The sequence below is a fragment of the Ranitomeya imitator genome, chromosome 6 (assembly GCF_032444005.1).
Source record: "Ranitomeya imitator isolate aRanImi1 chromosome 6, aRanImi1.pri, whole genome shotgun sequence".
Classification (NCBI taxonomy): Eukaryota; Metazoa; Chordata; class Amphibia; order Anura; family Dendrobatidae; genus Ranitomeya; species Ranitomeya imitator.
In genome coordinates, this window is record NC_091287.1 from 406,363,152 (window position 1) to 406,371,886 (window position 8,735).

Sequence of the window (8,735 nt, forward strand, 5' to 3'; positions counted from 1 at the left end):
GGCAAACATATTTACTGCACAAGGCCACGAATCCCAGCCACGCAGTGTGATTTTTAGAAAACACACTGTGGGTCTGGGATTCATGTCCATCGCTAACCGCAACGGCCGACATGAAATGAGGTTAGAAGACAGGAAGCGCTCACAGCGCATGGCCAAGGGATAACAAGAGCGCAGACTCCTGTACAGCAAATAACAACGCTCAGGAAGCTGCGCCCATGCACCAAGGTGTTATTTTCGACACCTGTGCTGCTTTTCTTTAAAAAGACAAGTCACAGGGGGGCGTGGCCAGCAGCTCAAGGAGCAGGACGTGCTTCCATTAAGCTCCTCTGCTGGCTATTTATATCTAACTTAATCCGCACTTATCAACAACCCATCCACTGGACTTGAGATATTTAATCAGCTCCTTTCTGGTCCAGGAGACTTTTACACCCTTTTGAGCCCTCAAACTGATCTTATATCGGGCTTAGACCCCGAGGCCTACATGTGAGCCTGAGGCTGGCTGGACGGGCCGAGTGGACCATCAAGTGCGGTGAAATAGCCGACTCGCTGCAGCGGGGGTTTCTCCACCTCCCCCTGCATCTACAGCTGGAGTGCCCGAACGCTTAAATAACTAAAATTCCCAGCCTGCTGAGTACACCACGGCTCTGCTGTAATCTGGCAGAGAAGATCAGCCGACGAAGCGACGCTGAGGCTGAACGGCTGTTACTTCCAGCCTACACTGGAGAGAGCTGCTGCACGGAAGCACTGCTGCTGAGGGCTGCTCCCATCCCCCTTGCTCCGGCTCAGCGATCATAATTGCCTACCTCCTGCTGCTCCGGCCTGTGATCAGATACCTGCGGGGTCTGTAGCTGCGCCCTGACTCGGCTCTCACCCCTGACCCCTGGACGCTGGGACGTGAGAGAGGAGAACGAAGTGTGGCCGGCGGTCGGTGGTCCCTCTGTCCCGGCGGTGATTGAAGACGTCTGCGCTCCTGGGAGGCGCGGGAACTTTTCGTGCCAGCGCCATATTGGCTGATATGGTGAAGAAGCCCTGCATTTGATGAAGGTAGGGGGATAACGGCCTGCTCTAAACTATCTCCCTCTCCTCAGGGGCCCATCTCCTGCTCCCCCCTGCTGCCCCATACCCAGAGACATCAGTTACACACTACAGAACAGTGTGCTCTGCATTAGCTGTAAACCTGCTGCATGCCCAGGGCTTCTCAGTACGCCGGAGAAGGCAATAGAGGGTGATATTAACCCCCCTTTGGTGAGCAGTGCTGGGAAGGATTGTGAAGCTGCCGTTATCTGCGCTGAGGGTACCTCCTGTTCCTCCTTCCCCATCCATTGTGGGGCAGATTACTTTGAACTATTATATCCCCAAATCGTCTGAGAGTCAACTTGCTTTTATCTTTAAAGCATAATATCCATCACAACTTTCTTGCACCCTACCTATATCAACAGGCAGAAAACTAACAGGATAAAGGAGTGCTATACTGATATCTTCTGGCGATTTACATGAGCTACTGCTCCAACCAAATTTTTTGCTTCATTTTTATTAACAAACTCCTTTTCAGCTCTGCTACATCTTACTTATATCAACAGAGAGCTAGTAACAAAAAGACACTCCACCGCTGCCATCTTCTGGTGACTTACAGGAACTGCTGGTTGTTATTTCAATTTAAGTTTTTCATTTTTCTTTTACAATTCTATTTAGCTTTTTCTCATCTGTGCACTCTATCCCCGGCCGAAGCCGGTCAACCATAAAGCGCAAAATTATGCTCAAACAATAGAGAACCGTTTCTCAACAATGAACTAACACTTTTCACTCGAATGTCCAAGTGGTGACCATTGCATATCACGCCATCAGAAGCTTTACTATGGGTAAAACAAACAAAGAGCGTGATAAACTTTCAGATAAACCGCTCGCTGACACTCAAACTCGTAAAGCGCATGGAAATTTAGATAAATATCTTAAAAAGGGGACAGATATGCCGCAGACTCCCTCAAAAAAATCATATAAGAGAGCTATCTCTTCAGATGTCTTGGAAGACTCAGATTCCAGTGGGGAGGGCTCTGACTGCGAATCCACTTTGGAGGACTCAGCCCCAATCTCTAGAGCCTTCATGAAAAAACTACTTGCACAAACCATGCAGCCACTTTTGGAAGAAATTTCTGGGTTGCGTGCAGATCTACAGCATATGGGCCAGAGAGTGGAAACCCTAGAATCCGCCAACATGGAAGCGACTGATGCCATCTTGTCCCTACGTGACCAACTCCTACAACAACAGCACCAACTTAACACTGCCCTCCTAGCTGCAGAGGACCAGGAAAACCGCAGCAGAAGAAAAAACATCAGGCTGAGAGGCGTTCCTGAATCCTTTGCTCGGGAATCACTGGATAAGGTCACCAGGGAAATTTTCTCTGACCTCCTAGGGAAAGAAAGAGCGGAATCCATTGTCATTGAGAGAGTTCATCGCGCCCTCAAACCCAGGCCTAAACAGGGAGAACCGCCAAGAGACATCATCTGCGGCCTATTGAGCTTCGTGGATACCACAGCGGTCCTAACTGGCGCTAGGGAAAAAGACAATCTCTTATATGAGGATGCTCATTTACAACTCTTCCAGGATCTCGCCCCTTCCACTCTGGCTAAACGGAGAATTCTCAAACCACTCCTATCCGAACTGAGGTCACGCGGCCTGATGTATAGGTGGCTCTACCCCTTCGGTCTGGCCATCACGGTGGGCAACCGCCAGATCACAATACGATCCCCGTCAGACCTTGATGAAGCCTGGTCGACTCTTGACATTTCGCCGATAGACATCCCCTCCTGGATGCCAGTTGACACAGGATGGAATTTCCCTAAACTGACAAAACTACAAGAATGGTCAGTTAAAAAGAAACACGTTTCTCCTAAACCGAAGAAAACTGCCCCTAAAGTTCTCCCAACATGAAGCAGACCGGTTATGCTGGTTTGATTTTCTCTTCTCCTTGATAGGGGCGAAATTTATGACCTGACTCCTGAGTCTTTTTTCTTTTTTATCTTTCATCAAACCAAGTTCTCCTTATGATTCTTTTTCTCCTGTTGCCAATGTTTTTTCTCATCTGTTCACATTGTCTGGAGTCGATAGAATTTTTTGTAATTTCTCTGGACTTGGAGAAAAACTCCATATTGTTAATTGTATTATGTTTCTGTCCCTTAATACTATTGTTTGTTCGGTACTTTGATAATAGCTACACTGCTATGTTCAAATATTTTTTCTCTTTTCTCTTGCCTTTTAAGACAAGTTGTAGAGGTCGCCACTTGGACCTTCTCTCGCTTATGTCTGGGTTCTTGTACCCCCCCCCTGCGATAAGCGAGCTGTATTTTGTATATAGTTTGTTAACTACCATGTTTTATTTTTTTCTCAGGCTCTATGGTGTGACGGGGGATTCTGAGGAAGGAGTGGATGGCAACTAATCGAACTGACGCGGGTACGGTCACGGTAGCGTCCTTTAATGTGAAAGGTTTAAATTCCCCTGCAAAACGCAGTCAGATACTAACACTGTTAAAAAAACAATCTACACAAATAGCCTTCTTGCAAGAAACTCACTTTAAAATGGGAAGAACCCCTAATATGTCTTTCTCCCCTTTCCCAACTTGGTACAACAGCTGTTCCTCCTCCGCCTCTAGGGGAGTAAGTATAGCGCTTAAAAAAGGTCTCCCATTCACACTAGAGGATAGTCTGACTGATTCGGAAGGCAGATTTGTTTTTATAAAAGGGCTATTAGCAAACACAAAAATAACCTTAGCAAATTTATACGCCCCAAATATAAACCAGACACAATGGATTCTCAAAACATTGGACACTCTACAGCTTTTTAAGGAAGGTTTATTGATTGTGGGAGGGGACCTAAACCTGACTCTACAACCTAACCTAGACACCTCTAGTGGTTCCTCTTCCATTCCTCAAAAATCGAGACAAAAACTCCTAAATAAGCTAAACTCTCTACAACTAATAGACCCCTGGCGAAGCTTCTACCCCACATCGAAAGATTACACATTTTTCTCGTCACCACACAACTCTTATCATCGCATTGATTACTTTCTAGTACAATCTCGAGCCTTACATCTAGTAAAATCTTCTAAAATTGGCACAATCACTTTATCAGATCACGCCCCTGTCTTCATTGAGATTCTCATCACCACGTTACCTAGGCCCGCTATGACCTGGAGACTTAATGAATCGTTGATTGATAGCCCGAGACATACAGACAAACTTAGAGCCATCATCTCTCATTTCTTCAGTGAAAACATAAATACGGGTCATCTCACTCCCATTATATGGGAAACACATAAAGCCGTTCTCAGGGGTGAACTCATCTCACTTAGCTCGTACATTAAAAAACAAAGAGAAAAAGAAATCCAATCTCTCCTCCACCAAATAACCACTGCAGAGCGTACACATAAAAGTACTAAATCACCTGAGTCTCACCAGGATCTTGTTTTTCTTCGTAACAAGCTCAAAGACTTATTAAATGTAAAGTCAGCAAAATTGTTTATGCATTGCAGACACCGCTTTTATTTGCATGGCAATAAAAGTGGGAAACTCACCACACAATTGCTAAAGAAGCAAAAAGAGAAAAAATTCATTAAAAAAATTGTTGCGTCGACGGGCAGGAGAGTGGTGGACTCAAAAGAGATTGCTGAGACCTTCCGGCAGTACTATGAGTCCCTCTATAATCTGCCCCTTTCTGATGATATGAAAAATTGTCCGACAGCCATGACTAAAATCCAAACTTTTTTGGCCTCTCTCCCCCTTCCAAAAATCTCCCCTGAAGAAGGTAACGCACTCACGGCCAAAATTACACTTAAAGAATTAGAAGACATCCTAAAAACCATCCCGAATGGGAAGGCACCTGGCCCCGACGGTTTCCCGGTGGGCTATTACAAAAAGTTCTCTGATATTCTTCTTCCCCACCTAGTTGATCTGTTTAATTCCTTTCTAGAAGGGAAGCTCCCACCTCGCCAGGCACTTGAGGCCTACATTGCTATTATACCTAAGGAGGGGAAAGACGACAGCCTGTGTAGCAATTACCGCCCTATCTCATTGCTCAACACTGACCTGAAACTGTGGGCTAAGGTGTTGGCTTCGAGGTTGAATGGTGTCTTGTGCAGAATTATTCGGCCTGACCAGGTGGGTTTCGTGAAGGGTCGCGAAGGCAAACATAATTCTACTAAAATCCTCCATGCTATTTCATATGCAAAGAAGACTAAGACTCCATTGACTATTCTGTCAACTGATGCTGAAAAAGCATTTGACAGAATTAGCTGGAGATACATGGTCTGTACGCTTCAAAAGTTTGCCTTCCCACAAGCCTTTATAGATGCTGTAATGTCCCTCTACGTAGATCCGTCTGCTAGGGTCGGTGTGAACGGTATTTTTTCCGAACCATTTAATATAACTAACGGTACCAGACAGGGCTGTCCTCTCTCTCCCTCCCTCTTTATCATGGTCATGGAAACCCTGATGGAAAAGATTAGACAGGATAGTGAGATCATAGGCCTTAAGATGGGTAAACTTGAGGTCAAAGTAGCTGCTTTTGCCGACGACCTCTTAATCTTAACCTCCAATCCCAAAACATCTTTCCCGAAGTTAATGTCCCTGTTTGCCGATTTTGGTGAGATATCTAACTTTAAAATAAATGCAAATAAATCTGAAGCATTAAATATCTCAGCAAAAAACTCAGATATACTGGATTTAAAAGAAAACACCCCCTTTAACTGGCCATCAGAGAAACTAAAATATCTTGGAGTTTATCTAACGGCTGATCCTTCCTCCCTATATAGATGTAATTATACTCCCCTCCTGACAAGGCTTCAAACGGATCTAAAAAACTACAACATACCTTATTTATCTTGGATGGGCAGAATAAATGTCATTAAATCTTATATTTTCCCTAAAATATTTTATACCATGAACATGGTTCCCATATCCCTTCCCAACTCATTCTTCCATTCAGCCAACCAACTGTTCTCCCAGTTTATATGGAAATACAAAAGAGCCAGACTCCCTTTTAAAATTCTTTCTCTTCCTAGAGGTAGCGGCGGTCTTGGCCTTCCAGATATCAAAACATATTACAAAGCCATACATATTGCTAGATGGTTTAACCTGGTAAAACCCAATCCAGAAAATCTCAATACATATCTAGAACTTGCTATACTAGGGGATGAAGCTGATCTCTATCTTTGGTCGTCTTTTAATTGCACACGCATAAAATCTAATGAGATCCTATCTAACACCCTATCCATAAAACGTTCCCTTATACCAAACCAGCTTCCGTATTGCCATTTTCTAGACAATATTCCAATTAAGATCATCCCATGGTTGGTGGACCCTACCTATCAAGACATTTATGGACTCTGGACATCCCTACCAGACGCCCCAATTTCTCAGTTCCTTTCAAACCGAATACCTTGCATTGATAATTGGCCGATCAGTGCCATAAAACAACCTACTAATTTTCTCCAGAAATATCATATACACCGTATAATGACCGCGTTTAGAACTAAGATAAACCAATCTACGGATTGGCTCTGGCTTGACTTGCTAGTGAGGTTGAAAACTCCAATCACTAAACTGGTTTCTAAACTATACGTGAACCTCCTTAAAAGTTCAACTCAATTTAAACCCTTATATCTTTCTTCCTGGGAGATGGAGTTGGGTCTGACGCTTTCCCCTCATGAAACTCAGCGGGTACTAGCCAATTCCCATGGGTTCTCTAGATGCATCCTATTGCAGGAAAATGCATTTAAGATCCTTTCCAGGTGGTATCATACCCCAGAAAGACTGTTTCATTTGGGATTGGTGGATTCCCCGCAGTGTTGGAGATGTTCTCGATGTGTGGGGTCCTTAGCGCATATTTTCTGGCTCTGTCCGGAATTGAAACAATTTTGGGCAGATGTAAATATATCTTTACAAGATATGGGCCTGATGGATCGGGATCTAACTCCCCAGGAGGTGTTGCTCTCTCTTCCTTCTTCCTCTTTTAACCCAAAGAAACACGACTTACTACCCATTTTATTAGCGGCCGCAAAACACTTAATCTCAATACACTGGAGAAAAACATCTCCCCCAACGCTGGAAGAATGGATCCTCAAAGTCCAAGACTTATATCGTTTGGAGGAATTATCTAGCTGGGAGGCACGCTCTCACGAGAAATTCAAGGATTCTTGGCTTCCGTGGGAGGTGTTTTTGTCCCCTACTCTTGGACTTGGGGCGGAGGATCCCCCTTGAGGAATTCATCTACTAGTCCCCTACCAAGAGTTCTGTTTGGCCCTTCCTACTTATCTTTTCTTTAGCAAGACGCGATGACCGTCCTGACTCTATTTTTTGCATGTTCCAGCCATTTTCTTTGCCGTCCACTCCTCCTTCACCTCATCTGAATTCAATTATATCCACGGTAAATTAGTCCTTCCGTCTCACCCTCTAGCCTTACAAATTTTTTATCATAACTCGTACTGTTTCTAGGGCTAGTTCTTTGCAGTCCTGAAATTTTGTTCTAAGTTCTGTAAGCTCAACTGTCTTCACTTTCTAGGGAATGTATACGTTTAATCCATCTGCCTTGAATATCCTTAGACATATTATAATATGACAAATACCCGTATTTCTTGACATGAGAGCAAATGTTAACTGTTTTATTACTGTTAATTGAAAACTTAAATAAAGAATTTCAAAAAAAAAAAAAAAAAAGACAAGTCACGCCTCCACTACTGTTCTACAGTAGAATGGGCTAAATAGTGTACGTGTTTTATTCAGCGTGTGCAAGGAGCAAAATTAAGAGAGCAACCTTTTACTTGTGCAGCATTAATGATGCACAAGGTGTGGCTCTTGTACCTTGCAACACCTGAGGGGGGGTTAAAGGTTACCTTTGAAATTGGTTCAACTAGGCTTCGGCCTACACTCTGCTCCTCTCCTCCTCCTGCTGACCCTGGGCTATAACACCGCCAGTTTTTGCCCGGACATGCGAGCTGCACAGAGAAAAACACCAGCCAATGTGTTAGTGGGGTTCAGCACCGCCAGCTGTTCCCCAGCTGTGTAGCCGGCAACGTGACCTGCAAACGCCACGCAGGCACAACAGAACAAAAGCTGCCACCAGTGCAGGCTTCGGCCTACACTCTGCTCCTCTCCTCCTCCTGCTGACCCTGGGCTCATAACACCGCCAGTTTTAGCCTGGAAGTGCTAGCTGCACAGAGAAAAACACCAGCCAATGTGTCAGTGGGGTTCAGCACCGCCAGCTGTTCCCCAGCTGTGTAGCCGGCAACGTGAACTGCAAACGCCATGCTGGCACATGAACTGAAATTGAAGGGAGCCTGCCCCCCATCCCCAGGTGTTTCTATGTATAACAGCCACCTTGTTCAGCAGTACTGCTGCATTTGTACAAGGTGGCTGACTTTTTCTCCTTGCCCACGTGGAACTCAACACATACAAAATGTGTCTCATTGAGACCATTCCACTGTCCCTGAGGTGTGACTTTCCTTTCTAATGATACGCAGCACCCCCCTTGGTAGCGCTTCCCGTCTTTTGACATCATGGTTAGCTGGCTGCGCCTGTGCATCCGCCCTGCGTGAAACAACGCCCCTCGTTGTCTTATTTATTTTGTCAGCGAGGGTGTGGTTTATGGGCATGAGCAGTGCATATGTTCGCCTGTCGTCACTCATCGCCTTCCGCCTTCTTCAGACTGTGCGGCCTCCTGGCCGCGGCATGCGAAAAGGGATCA

General features: G+C 45.0%; 1 long non-coding RNA gene across 1 annotated transcript; it reads left to right on the forward strand.

Moving 5' to 3' along the window:
- The first annotated feature begins 287 nt into the window (after positions 1 to 287).
- On the forward strand, positions 288 to 7,614 carry LOC138642772 (uncharacterized). Its single transcript, XR_011314101.1, has 2 exons — positions 288 to 1,044; positions 3,387 to 7,614. It is a non-coding gene; the product is annotated as an uncharacterized lncRNA (long non-coding RNA).
- Positions 7,615 to 8,735: the final 1,121 nt, after the last annotated feature.